Source organism: Panthera pardus, unplaced genomic scaffold (genome assembly GCF_024362965.1).
Source record: "Panthera pardus isolate Hobbes unplaced genomic scaffold, ASM2436296v1 HiC_scaffold_15, whole genome shotgun sequence".
NCBI classification, from domain to species: domain Eukaryota; kingdom Metazoa; phylum Chordata; class Mammalia; order Carnivora; family Felidae; genus Panthera; species Panthera pardus.
Window position 1 is genome coordinate 55,881,465 of NW_026526710.1, and position 18,929 is coordinate 55,900,393.

Here is an 18,929-nt window from a genome sequence, read left to right on the forward strand (position 1 = left end):
TGTATAAAAGCAGTTGTCTTTGATATGTAAACTCAGTTGCTCAAAAGTGACAGCCTAGCCTCTCCTTCCAAATAGATTTTTACCAGTCACTGCTTCTTGTAAGGATTTCTAGGACTGCCCCCTCTAGTGGTCCCTTGGCACGAAGTCTCAGCGAGCTTCTCCCTCACCCAAACTTTTACAAAGAATCTTTATTGTCTTTTATTCTAATCCAGTTTCCTTTAGCGTTCTTCAATTCACCCAACAAGTCTGGATATAGCTGAACTCCAATCAGGGACAGAGTTGGGAATTATCTCCCACCAGAAGTTGTACCACGTACCAATCAAGAAATGCAGAATATTCCTGTGACAGTTACAAAGTTCTTGGGACATTATAAGTCCTTTAGGGGGCTGGTCTTCATATAGTATAGAGAGGAATGGTATTACCTCCTCACTCTCCAGTCAGATTCTCACCAGTAGTCTTTTCAAAATAACTGTCTTATTTCAAGCTACTCTAACAAAAAAATACCAGACTGTGTGGCTTATAAACAGCAAATTTATTTCTTACAGTTCTGGAAACTGGAGTCCAAGATCGTGATGGTGGCACATTTGGTATCTAGCGAGAGTTCACTTCCTAGTTCATAGATGACCATCTTCTCATTATGCCCTAACACGGTAGAAGAAATAAGGGAGTTCTCTGGGGTATCTTTTACATAGACACAAATCCCATTCATGAAGGCTCCACCACCATGGCCTAATTATCTCCCAAAGGCCCACCTTCTAAGGCCATCACATTGGGGATTAGAATTTCAACATATTTTGGAAGGACACAGGCATTCAGTCCATGAAATTAATCATCATGGAGAATAACCATCATGGAGACTAACCACCATGAAAATAACCATCATTAGAGCTAGAGTCTCTTGGGCAGGAATCAGGCCTCCCAGGTCACTGTCGGCCCAAAGCTTTAAGTAGGGCCTAGCTATGAGCTGCCACATATGGCCATGCAGATTTCACACCATACAACTGAGGTGCTGGCAGTGCCCCAGGAATTGTGCATCAAGATGACCTTGCCTATGCACACAGCAGGTGTTAAATAAATGCTTATTATAAATGATAAGTGAATCAGTGAGGTTAGCAAAGCCCTCTAATACAGAGCACGGCAAATATCATTATATGGAAATAGGTTTTATAGAGAAATGGATATTGGTAAATTATCCTAAGAATTTTGCTGGTTAAAAAATTGCATTTTGCTTGAATAATAATAGGATATGAAATTGCCAGAGGAATGCTATTAATGAATTAGGATCCACATACTCTACTCAATTAAATTATATAAAAAGGCGTGTTGAACATAATGAAGCATCATCTAATTAGAAGGTTCAAAAAGGTCTTTGAAAATCAGGGATATCATGGAACCTTTTGCCTTAGGACACTGTCATCGCAAGTGTCCTTTCTGCCCAAAATGATCATTAGTTTTTGCCCTTAACTGCAGAAATGTGGGTGGGTATGTTAGACATTTACTTCCCTCTCTCTCAAGCAGTTGCAGAATTTCTTTTCATTTTCTCTATCCTCTGCCAGCATAATATGAACGGCCATTAATTCTATATGGCCTTGCTATCTAATTTTATATTGTTTATCTTCCTAGCTTTGGCTAATTTCTTACATGTGACCTTTATCCTTTGAGATCCCAGTCTCAGCTGAATCAACTTTTGTCTTTTCTCCCTTCTTTATTCTTTCATCATGCAATCACTAATTTCAGGCTGAACACAGTACCACTGAAATATATCTGGTGGACTTGCCAGATGGAGGGATGTTGCAGGAAGTTCATGGTGTTGCCATGAGGATGTCAACTCTTGAGTGGCCAAGAGAAGTCATAGACTACATATTATGTATTTTTAGACAAGACATATATAACTACTAAAATCAGCATTGTCTAAGATATGGCCCTTAATACTGAAAGGAAAGAAACTATCTACACAGCATCCCAAGGTTGAACAGAAACAAGTGTGCATATTTGTACCCTCTAATCTTCTGTCAATATAATTGACGGTAAAATAATTGCCAAACAGCCTGCATGAGTATGTGCTCTGACCACCTCGGTCTCTGATTATTAAAGTGCTACATGGGATGTCAAATTCTAATCAGAAATTTAATTAGTGAACATGGGAACAGAAAATGTTGATATTCTTGACATGAGGAAGAGTAGATCACATCCCTGAATCAGGGCACCCTACACCCTAAGGGTGGATTCAGATAAACATTTCTAGTTTACCCCTCCTTTACCTGGGTCCTATTGCTGACTGCTGCTTACTCTCTGTTTTCCCTAGACAAATGAGTCTTCAGTCAGACTATGATTCTGTTACACAAGCTCTGGACTCATTTTAATGCTTTAATATGTCTGTGCATATTTTTTTTACTGTGAATTATGTATTTATTTTACAGTCTAGGACCTGAAGGCCAATTTTGCTTCCCTTATTTTAAAGTTCTTGGGGGTACCAACTATTGATCCAAGTAATATACTGATTTTTGTTTGGGAACTACAAGGGGCATAATAAGATGCATTAATAAATTCAGCATTATTAAGAGAATGTAAAACATTACATTTGAATTAACATAGCTAAATTATCAAGGATTCTCTCTCTCTCTTCAATTGCACAACAGAAGAAACTCCTAAGCGACATTTAATTAATTTTGTTATTATATTGTAATTCTATTGATATCCAAATAGATACAGTTGTTTTGTTTTCCTCTCCGACATGGCTGCTTCTCGCTCTGGGAACTTCAACATTCTTCAACGTCAAGTACGGCTCCTTGGTACATAGAAAAGTTTTGTTTCTTTCAGCACATGGTCTCCTAGCCAGCCATGTTCAGAGGCCCTAGCTCCCTCTCTTAAATGTTGTCTGACAGCACGTCTTCTGCGAAACCCTGGAATGTTTTACTGTTCTTTCCTCCATGTGTCCTTTACTCTGCCTGGAACCAATCCCATCTCTCCTACAGAAAAGAAGAAATCTCTTTCCTCATTCTATGTTAGATATTCAAAATTCTATTAGACACAAACAGGATTTAAAAATATATGTCTGGATGTAAGAGCATAAATATCTAAGCAAATACGTACACAGAGAAAGAGAGAGCCAAGCTTTACCAGTTAATTTCTTTGGGCTTGGGATTATGGGTTATGTTTGATGACTTCAGTTTTTTTCCTTCGTTTTTTAGATTGTATACCACAAACATATACTTTAAAACATCAGAACAAAGAGGTGTTTGATATTTCTTTTACAGTACATGAATATATAAATGTGCATGTATGTGAATGCTTGGTTTGGGAGGGAGGAAGAGGGAATGATACAGGGAGAGAAGAGGAAGAGGGAGGGAGAGACGTAGGGAGGGAGGGAGAAGGAGGGAAGGAGGGGAAGGAAGAGAGAGAGGAGAAATTGCTTCCCCATTAGTTCAGACCAATCTATTTAATCTCTTAGAGGCAGCAACTTTCATGGAGCGCTGAAGAAAGGATTTGAGGAAGAAAGACAGAGACATGTCTCCTCTGGAGGAAATTTGGGAACCAAAGATTTTTAAAAGCTAAAGATCTTCACACTCCAGCATGTTTTCTTCTCTTAGGCTGTCAGTCTTTTTTTTTTTCCCTGTGGACACTCAGTACATTTTCCCAAACATAAAAAAGAATACTAATTTACATTTATAATATGAGACATATCTCTAGTATCATTAGCATATTATAAAGCCTGAATTTCTTTTCAGTATATGCTTTTAAGGGATTTACTGCATTTGTAAGTATGATTATATTATATCTTAGGGTTAAATTGTATTTTGTTTACTTCTTAAAAACGCATGCTTAGTTTTAAAAGAAATCAGAAAACTAAAATTTACTGCTCGCTATTTAAAGTATAGACATGTCTGTCTTCAATATGTGCTTGTGAACACGTGTATATTACTTAATTTCTGTATACAGAGACATAGCTATATTTAACTTAAAAAACTTTAAAATAAGTAATATCACTACTCTTAAAAATACACTAGTGGGATGCTGGGTGGCTCAGACTGTTAAGTGCCCAACTCTTGATTTTGGCTGAGGTCATAATCTCGTGGTTTCGAGCCCCATGTTAAGCTGCCTGCTGACAGTCCAGAGCCGGCTTGAGATTCTCTCTTTCCTCTCTCTCTCTCTCAAAATCAATAAGTAAACCTTAAAAAAAATTAAAAAATAAAAAATACACTAGTTGCATTTGCCAAATAAAACTTCGGGATGCATAGTCTGACAAAAACAGGGACAAAAGGACACACTATACAGAACTGCACCTGCCTTGAGAAAATCCAGAATTATACAGCAACATGTATGCTGTGAGTGGTATATCTAGGGGATGGCCTTTCTTCACGTACCTGTAGTTCTTCAGTGAGATCATTTGAAATCAGAAAACAAAATGTAAATAAAAACTTGATTATATAGCTTTGGTTTTTAGTACAATAGTTTTCATAACTAAAGCTCTACAGGTTATTTGTGTTAAATTATTTGCTTTTGAACCTGGTTAATCAACAGTTTCCATAGATTGTATCTTGACTGAAGGAAGGTAACTGGTTGTCTGTAACCATGGTTATGTTATTTAAGCAGCCTAAGCCTGCTTACTTTCTATAATATGGAAATGATGACACCAATTTCATTTGATCAATGTAAGGATGAGATGGCATAATCTCTTTAAAATGCAGGACACAGGGTCTAGGATAGAAAACAATCCAAACATGTTTATTGTTAATGTTTGTGGTGGTGATGGTGTAAAGTTCTATATCTGGTAGCTAATGTAACATTGAATATAGAGGGAAGATACTGTTAAGAAGTGAATATTTAAGAGTTTAAAATCTCTAAACAATCTCATCGATCAGTCCTGTGATAAATTAAAACCTGATTTGCATGTTACCATTTTCCTTAAAATTTGAATTTGTAAAATTTGAATGTGAACCAACGAACTCACTGAATGTTAGAAAAACATTTTCAGAAATGGAGCAGAAACGACTTTAGGTAAAACTCTTGCCTGGATTTTTATGTAAAGCAAAAAGGCTTGTCCCAATGACAGTGCCTTCACAATCTGACCTCTTTTACCTTGAATATTAAACATTATACTGTGATATGCATTTAGCTTAAATATGAACATTTCCCTTTGTTTCTAAGCATACTCATCTCAGTGGTATTATCTGCCAGTGTATTGCACTAATTTGTGGCCAGAATTCATAAGGCACTGAAGCATATTTCCTGGTATCATTAACATTTATTGAGAGTCTATCTTGTGTAGAGCTCTGAACTTAGCACTTAGTTTTTCTATTTGCCCTTTATGAAAATTCACTACTATCCTTAAAGTCACGTTCCCTGTTGAGGTGTGGGTAGTACGACTGTGTTCGTGAGTTTCCTTTCCTCTGGACCCCTCCCAATCAGCTGGTCCCGACAGTGAAATTCCTACCCAGGCGTGGAGATGTTCATCTGAATTGAAGTTTGATGTTCACCCATCACTTGCCTGTAGGCAGTGACAGCCTCAGACTTTCATCTGCCAGTTCATCCTCCCTCCTGGCAGACTCAAGCAGATTAACATATCCCCAAGAGACCGATGTCTTTAGTTGCCAAAGCCACTCGATACTTATTACCTGACAGTGTTCTATAGTGCGACTTATTTATTTATTTTCAAATGCTACCTGCTAGGATATCTTCATGAGATACATGTGTCATTTTTGAGGGGGGCCCCAGGGGGACAACAGCTCAGGGCTTCTTAGGTTGCCTGAAGCTGTCAAGATTTACCAAGTGTAATTTGGTAATTTGGTGGCCCTTCTCCCTCTTTATACTCCAAGTTCAGACCCAGTTTATTCTGTAAAAAGTAATGTGAACTATAGGGAGTGATATGGCAGTAGTTAGGGATAGTCATGGGGGAGCTCTAACAATGTGAAAATTTTGGTCCTGAATGATGTAAGGTGGCTGTCTACACAGACTTAAATCTCAGGATAATTGTCCTTCTTCATTTCTTTGTGACAGAGTCTTGGCCTCAGCAGCAGAGCGTGTCACTCCAGCAACTTCTGCCACTTTGTTGTGGTGATTGTGAATTGATGCTTGACACTGATAAGGTCTAATTTCCCAGTGGACTTTGGGGAGGGTCTGACAGTGGTGTGGATCACTGTTCTTGCATACAGCAGCTATTTATATCATTTTTCTTTCCGTTCAAGGACACTACAGACAACAGTTATCTGTGTGCATGTGTGTATGTGTGTGAGAAAATGTGAGTATGTGTTTTTGCTCATCTCTTATTTCATATCAGAGACACAAATGTTTATACTGGGCAATACTGAGGCAGGATGGGCCAAGAAGTCTACACTGAAGGAGGGAAATAGGCCAGCAGGCCTATAGTTCTAGGGCACCTTTGGCTTACAAAGCATTCTCCTTTTCACATAACACCCCTCTAATGTATATAAGAAATAGGATGTTGTGATCAGTCCCATATTTCAGATGAGGAAAACGAAGATTTAAGAAATTTGATCATGTATCAAGTCATCTGACGGAAACTGGAGAAAAAAACCAGCTTTTTTTCTGATTCTGATATTCATTGACCAAACCACACGTCCCCCAGAGATCTTACAGTTCAGTGGGAGGATTAAAAATGTATGGAAATAAAAACATAGGTGTTTTCAGTATAGGAGTAGAAATATGTAGAAGGGTTAGTGGAAGAAGAAAAGAGAAGGAGATTAATTCACTTGGAGGTGGGGCAGTTGCGATCAAGGAAGATTCAAATAACCAAAGACTTACTTGGAAGTTTCCTGTATCTGAAAGCAAAGTTGACATTCCACAAGCTTTGTAAAACTATACTCCAACATAAAAATAAAAGATAAGAAAAAATAAAAAAACCTGCTTCGGTTAAAGACCAACGGGGAAGCTGTATTTAACATTATTGTAATAAACTTTGTGAGAGTTTTCCTATAATGATTGAATGTAATTGCTGCAATGGATTGTGAGGCATTATGATGGATTCTAACAAAAATGAGAATTTGCACATCCATTATGACTTTCAAGTATGATGAATTTTTAAACTACATAGAAATGGGGAAGTCAATTGAAAGAAGATTGTCAGGCAACATTACAGATACCCATAGCTTAGGAGTTTGAAATAAGCAATGAAGCAGCAGGGCAGTGTGTAAGCCGAGCTGGTATACATAGCCCTTATTTCTATGTTTGAAGCATCTACCTCCCCAGAATAAAACACAGAAGGTCCATTGGTTTTAATGTCAGGGTGGTAGAAAAGTAATATTTTAATGGCCTACTGGGTCTAAGGAATCTGTAACAGGGGGAAAGAAGTATGGTCTGTGTAGCACAGTTGACACACTAATCTTCAAACACACCTGACAGTCTCTAAGGGTGGGGAAGTCTAGTCCTGGTGCATATTATTGGGTTGCATCTGGTTACACCATTGGGGTGCTACTAATTTCTAACACGTCTATTTCTATCAGGAGGTTTTGATCTCAGCAGGTGGAGCAACCACCAAACTGAAAGTGAGGTTGTGAATAGGTAGCAGGGCAGTAGGACTCAGGACTTATTGATGGGGTATTTAAGAAGCAAAGTGAGACCCTGGGATTTTTTAATGTGATACAATTATCACTGTGATCAGTGAAATTTAGATTAGTAGCTTCAAAATGGAGGTCTTAGGGAAGGAGTTTGCAAAATATCTGAAAGCCAAGCACAAGGTAGGCACTTATTACTCCCTGGGCTAAATACCTCAGATGCATATAATTCCTTCAGTCTCAGTGGTATTTCCTCAAATCAAATTCATTATCCTCTATTTCAAATGCAAACTAAATACGAGTCTGTCCTGCAGTCCCAAATGCTCAAAGCCATCCAAGCTTGTTCCTCCCACCTTCTGAGAGACTCACAGCCAATTCCATCTATCTAATATTCTTCCATTTCTTCCATCTGTTCCATTCCAGCAGTCAGTCCACTTCCTCAGATCCCCAGTACCCTTCATTTGTGAGACTACAGTGATCTCCTCGCTGAACTCCGTGCCTCATTGCCGCTACTGTCATCACCCTTGACATGAGCCAATATACATTTAACCTTCCTAACATGAAAACTCTGAACGCTTCATTTCTGTGCTTAAACAGCAAAAACAAAAACACTAGAACACCAACCAAACTACAACCACCACCACAACAACTAAAAACAACTAGCATTTTCTACTGATGGCTGAATAAAATTTTATTTCTTACGCTAGAGTCCAGAAACTTCCAAACACCGGTCCAAAGTATCCTTCTAGTTTCATTTGTCACTGCAGTATTTCATGTGCCTCAGACGAGAACCACAGCAAAGTACATCACTTACCTTCTCTTGGCCCTCCTTCTATGTTTTCTCACTCCAGAATACCTTAGCGCTGCTTTTCACATAGACCAATAAAATATATTAAATGTATTAAAAGTGGCACTGGGAAGTGAAAGAGTAATTTTTTGGATTGTATATATTTTAATGATTAAGACTTCAAGTCCTGATTTGGCTACTTCCTAGCTGTGTGACCATGGACAATCTATTTTACCTCTCTCTATTCCTCCTACCCATCCATAAAATGGAGATAACAAAACTATCTGAGGATTGTTGTGAGGATTAAACTAGCTAATATATATACATACATATATATACATAGATATACATATATACATATGTATATATAGAACAACACACAGAGTAAGCACTATGTTAGCATAACTACTATTGTAAAACTAGAGCACTTTCAACATTTCCTTCAGGATATCTTATGGACAACTACTTATTCCTTTACAGACACCATGCTCTTCCCCACAGACAGAAAGCATGAAACTCGGATTAAAATGATGTGCACAGGCCTTGCTAGTGTCATGATTTTTAATTCTATCTTTTGAAAGTAGTTCGTGAACTCGAGTTCTCCCAGCTCATTTTCAGATTTTTGACTATAAGTAAATGAAAGGATTTGATTCACTCTAGTTGGTTCATTCATTAATTCAATTGTTGACTGAATGTGTAATGCATACTATATTAGTTTTATATTGTGTCTGTAGCATATTGCCACAAATTTAGTTGCCTAAAACAACAGAAAAGCATACTCTTATACTTCTGGAGGGCAGAAATCTGAAATGGGTGTCACAGGGCTAAAATTAAGGTGTCGGCAGGGCTGCATTACTTTCTGAGGCCCTAGGGAGAAATCCATTTTTGTGTCTTTTCCAGCTACTTGAGGCTGCCCACATTTCTTGGTTCAGGGCAAGCCAGAGATAACAATGGCCAGCCGAGTCTTTTACACATCACATTAGGCTGATACAGACTCTTCTGCCTTCTCCTCTGTATGAAAAGAGCCCTTTTGATTATATTGGACCCATCCAATAACCCAGAACATTCTCCCTGTTTGAAGGTCAGCTGACTAGCAACCCTCGTTTCATCTGTAACCTTATTTCCCCCTTTCCCCAGTAACATAACATTTTCAGAAGTTACAGGGGTTAGGATATGGACATCTTTGGACAGCCATTATTCTGCCTGCTATACATAATTACCAGAAACCCTTCTGTTTTAATGAGTGAAAAACTGGAAGATAAAGACAAGACCACTGTACAATTATATTCTAAATTAGAAGAAAGAGGAAGAATCAGGGAAATTGTCACCATTTACAGGATAGTTTCTTTTTTTTAGTGGGTATATTTTTTAGTTCCTTTCTTGTGTTGAATGATTCTATGGATCTTTATTCCACACCCTGAGATTATGCATACTCACTAAGTAAATATAACATTACAATACATGATCATCTCGTCCTAGATGTTGGCTTAAATAAGAAGATAACAAATATCATGATATGAGGGAATAAAGGACAACATCTGAATCAGAGAAATATATAGTCTAAATGTTAAAGGACTAAAATTGGTATTAATCAAAAGCTACAATACACACAGAAAATATTTTACCCTTTGATTTTCTTCTTTTCAAAATATGGGTTATAAGAAAATAATAAGAACCTGTAGGGGATTTTGTTTCCAAATATTATATTTCTGCCTTTTTTTATTCTCAGATATGACTGAATGCTTCAGTTTCCACAGCATACCTTATTAAAAATTTCTTTGGAATAAGCACAGTATATTCAGAATCCTTCAGATGCATTTGCTGCCTATGAAATGAGGATGCAAGTATTTGTATCTTTCCTTTTTGAGACATGAGGATGGATAGTAAAAATCACTTGTAAAATACTTTAGATGTCTTGGAAAAAGAGCCTATCGAAATGGAAATTATTATCATCGGAAGAGTCATAACAGTCTTCCAACTGTCATTGTTATAGTGGAAAATGGTGATTCATTTTACTTTCTTTCTCCTTTGTCCCAGTGGATGGAAATCAGCTTATTAGTTTCTTAGTGTAACTGACAGTCTCTCCTTTATAAAACCCATTCCTAATTCACATTTTTACTGAAATTTTAATCCAATGAATTATATTTTCTTCCCTGTATTGCCAATTCAAATCATTCTTTGATGACCATGCTCTCTGTCTTCTCCTTCTCCTTCAGGAAGTAGAATTACTCTGAGAAAAGACAGAACAGAGCCTTCCTGAGGACATTCCAGTCCTGTGTCTTTAGAAATAAAGGAAAATGGGTCCTGACCTAGAAATGTGCAGCCCTTATGTTCCCAAAGAACATCCATTCAGATCAGGGTTAGGCAGAGAGGAGGATGGTCTTTCTATTTGGGTTATGTCCATCTTCGAGTCACTAATCCCTTATTTGCATAGATTTCAAACGTTAGAGTCATCACTGTGGAAACAAGGAGGTATTAACCTCCTCATTAAAATTAGAAATTGTCATTAAGGAAAGTCATACATCCTGATGCTGGCATAGTGCCTTCAGGGAGAGAAACAATTACACAGCATGACAGCTAGCTGCCCTCATAGAGTCTCATATAGGTCAGTGTGATGTGGGCATAACACCCAAAATTCCCTATGGTTTTAGATGATGCAGAAGTATCTGAGAGCTGGCCAATAGACGTGGAAAGTCTTTAGGGCTAAAATGTAAAAGACAAAGAAAGACATGTATGGGCCTGTTGCCTGGAAGCTGAGAGAGACATGGACATTCCAAGGACAAGCAATCTAAGTAGAGGCTGATGATCAGTGGGGATTCTTCTTCAGTAAAATGGGGAATTCACAGTATCCACCTCACCGCATTAAAGCAAAAATAAAAATACCCATAACTTATAATAGCAATTGAAACATAATAGATGATCAATAAACAGTTAATATTATAATTTTTATTATTTTAATTGTTATTGCTGTTGTTATTCTTACATCACAGATGAAGCCAACTTGGGAAAGATTATACCACAGATATAACTCTTATCTAACCTACCGCCTTGTAACATATCTCATTCCAGGAGAGAAAGGAATAAGACAGGGGGAAAAAGGAAACTCTCTCTAGTTCATAGATTTTTTTTTTTTCTCAAAGAGATTGCTATGAGACAGAAATGATAGATTTTTTACTCTGAATTGACAAGATTAAGTGTTTTTTTTTTTTTTGTCATTGGCATAATTACAGGCTTGAGAAGTTATTTCTACAGTTTTTTTTAATCTGTGAAATTCATACTTTCTACATGTGTTTAGTATTACTTTTGCCAAAGTAAACCTTACTGAACATTTATTGCTACCTACGATTGGTAGTATTTTTAAATGTCCAAAATTTTAGACTTAAATTCCTTGGGGAACTGATCCCCACTGGATTTCCATCTCCTGGCTCAGTGACCTGCAGGTTGAAAGAAAAAACAAGGGAGAAATAGAAAAAGAACAATGAAAGACACAGGGAAAAAACAGACTCCAAGCTAACAGTATGTGCCAGGCACTATATTACTTTACTCATAAGCTGTACACTATTACAGATACTGAGAATATTGAATATTTAGATACAGTATGTGGTAGTTGCTTTCTACTTTCAGCTGGGAAACTGAAGTAAATTTCTGAAGCTCTCACAGCTAGTAAGGAATAGAACCAGGACTTTACTCCTGGCCTGTTTGAAGTCAAAACTCATGCTACTAAACATGATTTTATACTAAATATGACATTCTCAACCAATTCTTTCAATAGTTGACGTAACCTCCCCCTATTCTCATTTCAGAGTCAATGAAAAGGAACTCATTGACTATTTCAGGAGGCATTCTTTTTAAGAATTTTTAATGTGTATTTATTTTTGAGAGAGAGAGAGAGAGAATGGGGAAGGGGCAGAGAGAGAGGGAGACACAGAATACAAAGTAGGTTCCAGGCTCTGAGCTGTCAGCACAGAGCCTGGCACAGGGCTCGAACTCACCAACTGTGAGATCAAAATCTGAGCTGAGTTCACATGCTTAACTGACTGAGTCACTCAGGTGTCCCTCAGTAGGCATTCTTATCACCTGCTCAGGACTTTAGATAAGTTATCTTAAGTTCCTATTTCCTCACTATCTGTGGTAACTTTAAATGAATAGAGAATTTCATCTCAATTTGTCAAATCATCATTATTTCCTAATTATGGTTTGTTGTTTTTAAATGTGTTATATACAAAAATTTCTATGTCTGACGGTTTGTTTTGGGTTTTTTTCCTGGAATTCCAGAAGGCTACTCTGTGTCTGGCCAGAACTGCCCAAGAATTAACAGCCTCACCAACAGTCTTCAACCAATGACTCTTGGTAGCTGGTTTATAAATAACCTAGCTCCCTAGCTTTGTGGATGGGATAATTCTGAAGCATGCTTCCCTGAGTTCCCCAGTAGAATTAAATTTTTGTAGCCTCTTGGGTTTACTAGCTTCTCTTCTCCACATTACTTCCCACTCTGGCACCTCCCAGATGAACCCTGCACATTTGAATCATTGTCTGAGGGGTCATTTCCAGGGGAATCCAACCTAAGACAAAGATCAGCTATCCTACTTCTGATCACCCAAGTCCAGCATAGCTTATAGAGTTGAAATCAAAACATTTTTTTTTTCCTATTCAAAGAAAATGAATCTAAATCTACCATCACCTAAATCACTTTGGTTTCTCTTTTCTGATTCTCTAAAGCACAGCTTGCTTTTAGTGTATAATTTATTATGTCATGATAATACTAATTTGAATTGTACAATGCTATATGCTTTGTCAGAGTGCTTTGAGCTACACTATAGAACCTATTGACCCATATGTTTTTCTTTATTTTTTTTTTCATGTATCCAGGCTATAGGCTGTATTTACCCAGTGATATTTTAAAGTCCCTGATGGAAAGCACATTTAGAAAGAATTGTGATATATACATTTCATGACTGAACATTGAACATGTGATGGATTGGACCAAGTTGAATTGAGCTGTGTTACGTGCACACAATTAAAGAACGGAACTTTAATATAAAATTCTGATAAGAAAATCACATACCATAACTCTTTTAAACTGAAAAGCATATTCTGTCCCTACATCATGTTTCCATTTTCCAGAATTTATTACATTTCTAGTTTTTTTACATATTTTTACAGACAAAAAAATAGCAACATCAAGAATAAAAGGTGGTTCCTAATATGTAGACAAAATAGTTTTGTCTTGTTTGGTGAGACGAAATATTTATTTACCTCTTTGGGTCATTTGATATTTAGTTCTGTGTTTCCTTTCTACACAAAAGTTCTACTCCCCTCACCCCAAAATACAAACTTCATCCTTTCAGCCACCCAAATAGCCAACTGCATTGTGTGGTGGCAAATAGGGAATTTGACAATTCAGGGCATAATGGCCAATAAGATGCGTGAGAGGTAAGATATGGAAGGAATAAAGTCTGGCAAAGAATTGAGTGGTTGGATGATCAAAATGAGAAAGAACACCTGATATAATCTTATATATGTCACTACCTTCTTCTTTACATAAGAAACCAGAAATGAATATCTGTGTCTCAATAGGATATAGGCATTTGGAGTTAGTTGTGCACAGAATTCACGGGGGGAAGTAGGAATCAAAAGATACACCATATGAGATTGTCTTAGCAAGTACAGATTAAACATTTTAACTGAAAATGTCTCTTTTATAAAGAAAGAAAAAAAACAGGATACAATTAGTGCAATAGATGATTTTTTTCAGGTAGAAATGTTAAAATCATTAAGTCTGGATAAGAACTACATCTCTCCGCAAATTGATCTTTTCCCATCAAGTAGACCCGATGCTTAATGTTGCGGGATTGTGAATCATGTGTGAGGACAGTATTGATACTACTAAAATACCATTCAGCATGGGGTAATAGAGCAATGCGTTGGATATTAAAAACCTAGAAGCAAAAGAGACTCTGAATCCAATTTCCAATAACCAGTCCCCTGAGACATCCAATTCTGCCGTTGAGCCAGTTTAAAAAAAAAAAAAAGTGAAGAATGTCAACAGCGGTAATATTGAGATGCATTAACTGTAAAATTGTGCTGGTGCACATAATGACAGTCATAGGACTAATAACACTTTGCAATTAAATAGCACTTATCTTCCTAGGAGTTCAAAGTGCTTCCCAATACAATATTGAACAACCTTGTGATGCAAAGAGGGAAAAAGCTTCCACAAAACTCACAGGGAAAAAAAAAAAGCACTTTATACTTACACCACTAGGATATGGTTCCTCATCGAAAATTACAGGAAGAGCCGCCACGAATGGATTCATGGCTCAGCTAGCAAAGTTTCCTCTGAAAGAGACTGTGGGGGACACAATGAAGTGTGGTTGTCCATTGTTATCTTAGCTTCAATCTATTGCTGGTTCTGCACTAACTGTCTGAGTAACCAAGTCTAGTTTTCTAACTGCATTTGTTTCCTCATCTTTAACCCAAAGACAGAACACCCTGAAGATGTGTGCAGGTAACATGATTTAATTGAAGAGTCTATTTGTAGGTGTTCTGAACTGGATTATCATTACTTTTTAGGTCATTTATGTAGAAGGGCATATGTTATTCACAAAGCTTTCAATTCTACAAAATAACCACTGCCATTTAACTAATGATATTGCCAAACACTACAAATCTCTGCCTTGTCAACCTCACTAGTGTGTTTCATCAAATACCACCGATAACTGAATGCACTTTGAAAAGTATAGAATATTAGATAGATTGAGCTGTTCTTAACCTAATTTCCCCTTATCACCCATTATGGGTCTATCATCTGTGAATTTATTACATAGATGGGATAATAAACTCAGTATTGGTGCACTAGAAAAGGAAACATATATCTAAAATGAGAATCCTACATGCATTGCCCCTTCCTGGAAATAATCTATTTAACTTGAGTATAAATCATTTGTGGAAAACTCTCTATCCCACTGTGTCTGCACTGTCCTCTACAAAATCACAAATTTCCATGTTTATTGATGGCGATAAGAAGGTGGCAGATAATTTGCCTCACTGGTGTCAAGATGGATATTTCTTTTCTTTTAAGTTTACTTATTTATTTGGGTGGGGGAAAGAGAGGGAGAGAGAGAAAGAATATCCAGCAGGCTCTGCACTGTCAGCATGGAGGTTGATGTGGGGCTTGATGCGGGGCTCAATGCGGTGCTCGAACTCATGAACTGTGAGATCATGACCTGAGCCAAAACCAAGATTTGGATGTTTAACCGACTGAGCAACCCAGGCATCCCTCAAGATGGGTACTTCTAATTTAAATCTTAAATCAACAATTCTGGTTTCTACTCTGGCTTTAATGCTATCTACTGATGGGGTAGTGGCAAGTCACTAAACCTTTGTGGTAACTTGGTGACCTCTTCTAGAAAATAGAAGTTATAATACACTTAAAGGCCGTTGTGATAAATAAAGTGTGAACATAGTTTACTGAATATGCATTACTATAAATACGTAGATGTTCTGTTGATTTTCAGATCTCTGGCTAACCAACACTTGTGAATAGCTGCTCCACTGTGTTGAAACCAAATAGCTGATTTAATTAAATCTAAGTCTAATACAAACATAGCTACAGGGAAGTGGAAAAATTCAAAAGCAACCCAAGGAAACATTTTCAAATGGCAGATAGTGTCTTAAACAATCATTATCCTGGTTATCCGTCTGGATCTAGATAAAGTAAAGATTTCCCAAATATATAGAGTATATATGGGAAGATTTGTGAAAGTGTTTTATAACTTCTAAGAGATTGGTCTGTGTAAGTCACTATTTTTACATTTATAAACCAGCATAGACCATTGACTAATAGCCAATATGGATGTTCACAGTTGGAAAATGACCATTCATAGGAATATTTATCCTTTGAGTTAATTTCACTGACACTGTTTAACTACTGAGCTCTGAGTTTGAATACTTCAGACTAATTGTTTACTTGTATGCATACAAACAGAGTCCTGCCAAACTCACTGACCAGCTATTTGATATTCTCTTCCCTTCATTGTGTCCTTCAGAAACGTTCCTGAACGGAATTCTCTATAAGAGAGAATATCTCTGTGCTTTCTTTTTCTCTTGGTGTTTTGGATGTCAGAGGGTTAAAAAAAAAATGATTATGATGCTAACTTGAAACAACTCAACAAGGTAACTTTGGGCTGCTTTAGTTTAGTGGAGACTTTAAAAGCTTTGAAAATGCTCTTAAAGTTATATGGATTTTTTTCCTTTTTATAGTCAGTCAAAAATTATATTTTAAAACTCTACAGTTCAAGGGGAAAAGCAATTATCAAAATGCAATAAACTTCTAAGTAAAGTACAAATTGCTTCCGTGGCCTTAACTATTAAAATAGAGAGCTTCTGGTAATGTGTTTCATGAGTCAATCAGCAGGATTCTTCCCCCACATTCTGACACCCAGGGGAGGGGGAGAGGTCAACATAGAACTTTAAGAAGATGCTCAGAAAGAGACAGACTTGAGCAAATGGTGAGAAGTTAACATTTGGCTTTTTTTTTTTTTTCCCGGTCCTTTTTCTCTTGGTTACTTCCTTCCTGACACCAAGCCTGATTCACACTCTCAGAGATCAGGGAGTAAGTAGGAAAATCAGCTATCTTGATGGTGTAAGATGAGAATCCTGGTGCCTTGCACACTGTAGAAATGTAATAAGTGTCTGTTGGTTGATCACTTCTCTTGACTTATTTATATTCTGTTCCACACTACAAAGCATTTAGGGCCCTAGAGGCATAGAATTGGGGATTTAGAAAGGATTTGGGCTGACATCTCATCCAACTTCAGACAAGAGAAGGAGTCCTTTCTGCAACATCCCAGGCTGACTGTCATCCATCTTCCCTTTGAACCCTTTCAGTATGGCAGAAATTAAACTTCTGAGGCAACCTATTCCATTATTAGATAGTCTGTGCTTAAAAAAATTTAGTAAAATCTTCATCTTTTAAAATTCTATCCATGTTTCTGGATATGCCTTCTGGCTACAAAACAGACCAAAGATTTCCATTTCTGAAAATTTGCATGAGTTGAGATAGAATGAAAAATGACTCATCTTCAGAATCTTACAGTCAAGAGCTGGGTCTAGACTCCACAATTTACTGATATTGGCATGTAGTATAGAAAATTCTTACTCCTCTCTTCAATTTGCTGTTGGTTTATTGGTTTTGATGTATAAGATTGGTGATAAAATACCTAGCTCACAGGTTCACAGTTTGTTGAGAAGTTTACATATGATAAACTCTGAAATATGCCTCAAACAGAACATTCTCTCCCTCTTCCATGTATTCTAGCTTGGCCCTTATAATAGTTCAATTATCACAGTATTTATTAGATATTCTTGTATTATATTTTCCCAGGCCAAAGTACCAATCTGTCTTACCTGTCACAGTCCCAATAATGTCACCCCTAGAGATCCATATAAATATTTTCTACTAATATTTGCTGGTTTATTAATTTCCAATATGAAAACGCCCTTAGAGAAGTAACACAAAATATCATCAACAGCGAAAAAGAGATGAGCTGGAATCAATAGGAAATCAAGTAAGAGAAACAAAAAGGAAACCCAGAATATCTTATAGATGTTTGTCCCAAGAACAGTGAGAAGCAGAAGAGGTAGGTCTAAAGGTGATAATGGATAGGAGTTTACGGGGGGGGGGGGGGGGGGGGGGATGAAGCATCAAAGATAATTTTTACTTCCTTCAATTTTGCAAAGATATTGTAGTAGTTAACGCACCTCTACTATATGTCATATGGCAGATATGTAAATTACTAAAACTGGATAATAACCATCCTCTTTTTAAATATCCTTTACCTGCCAGTTGGGTCACCATTCTTTTTCAGCTTTTCAGGTAATTTCCTCTTTCCTAGATGTTTCTTTCTCACTACCCACCCCTATTCCTTTACCCCTGGACCCTCCTTTCACCTCAGTTTAGTGGAGTCCCTCTTCTTTGGCTCATGACTGCTGGTTTCCAAATCAGCCCCTCTTACTCGATCATGCAAAACAGTTTAGCTCACTTCTTTCAAATAAACTGCCGTACTTTTTTTTTTTAAACCAAAGGTTTATTAACACGCTAGGTGAAATAAAGGGGTCAATATACTCTAAATCTCACCCCTCAGGCACACTCACATGTTAGAAAAAGACTTTGACATTTCACTTTCACCTTTCTCCTTCCCCTATGAAAAGAACTTGTCACTTGGCCCAACCCAACAACATAAGGCCAGGAAATGCAATTCTATTCTGTGCCTGCAAGGAGAATAGCACCAATGACTACCAAGTTTAGCAGAGGTTATAAAACTGAGTGATGATTCAGATTCACACTTCACTCCATGGGCTCCAATCATTCTAACATCCTACCTCTCTATGAAAAAAAGACATCAGCTCAAACTCTAACTTGCTGTAATAAATATGGGTAAATGCTAGAGCAGAGATGCCTAACCTGATTGTGCATAAAAATCATCTGGGTAGCTTTTCAAATGTGCAATGCCCAGGCCACCTTCCATTAAGATACTATTCAGTAGGGAAAAGTAAGGGTTTTTGAAAGGCCATCTTGATCAATAGTTAGCTTTGGGAAATACTGATTTAGTCACCCTGTACTTTTTTCT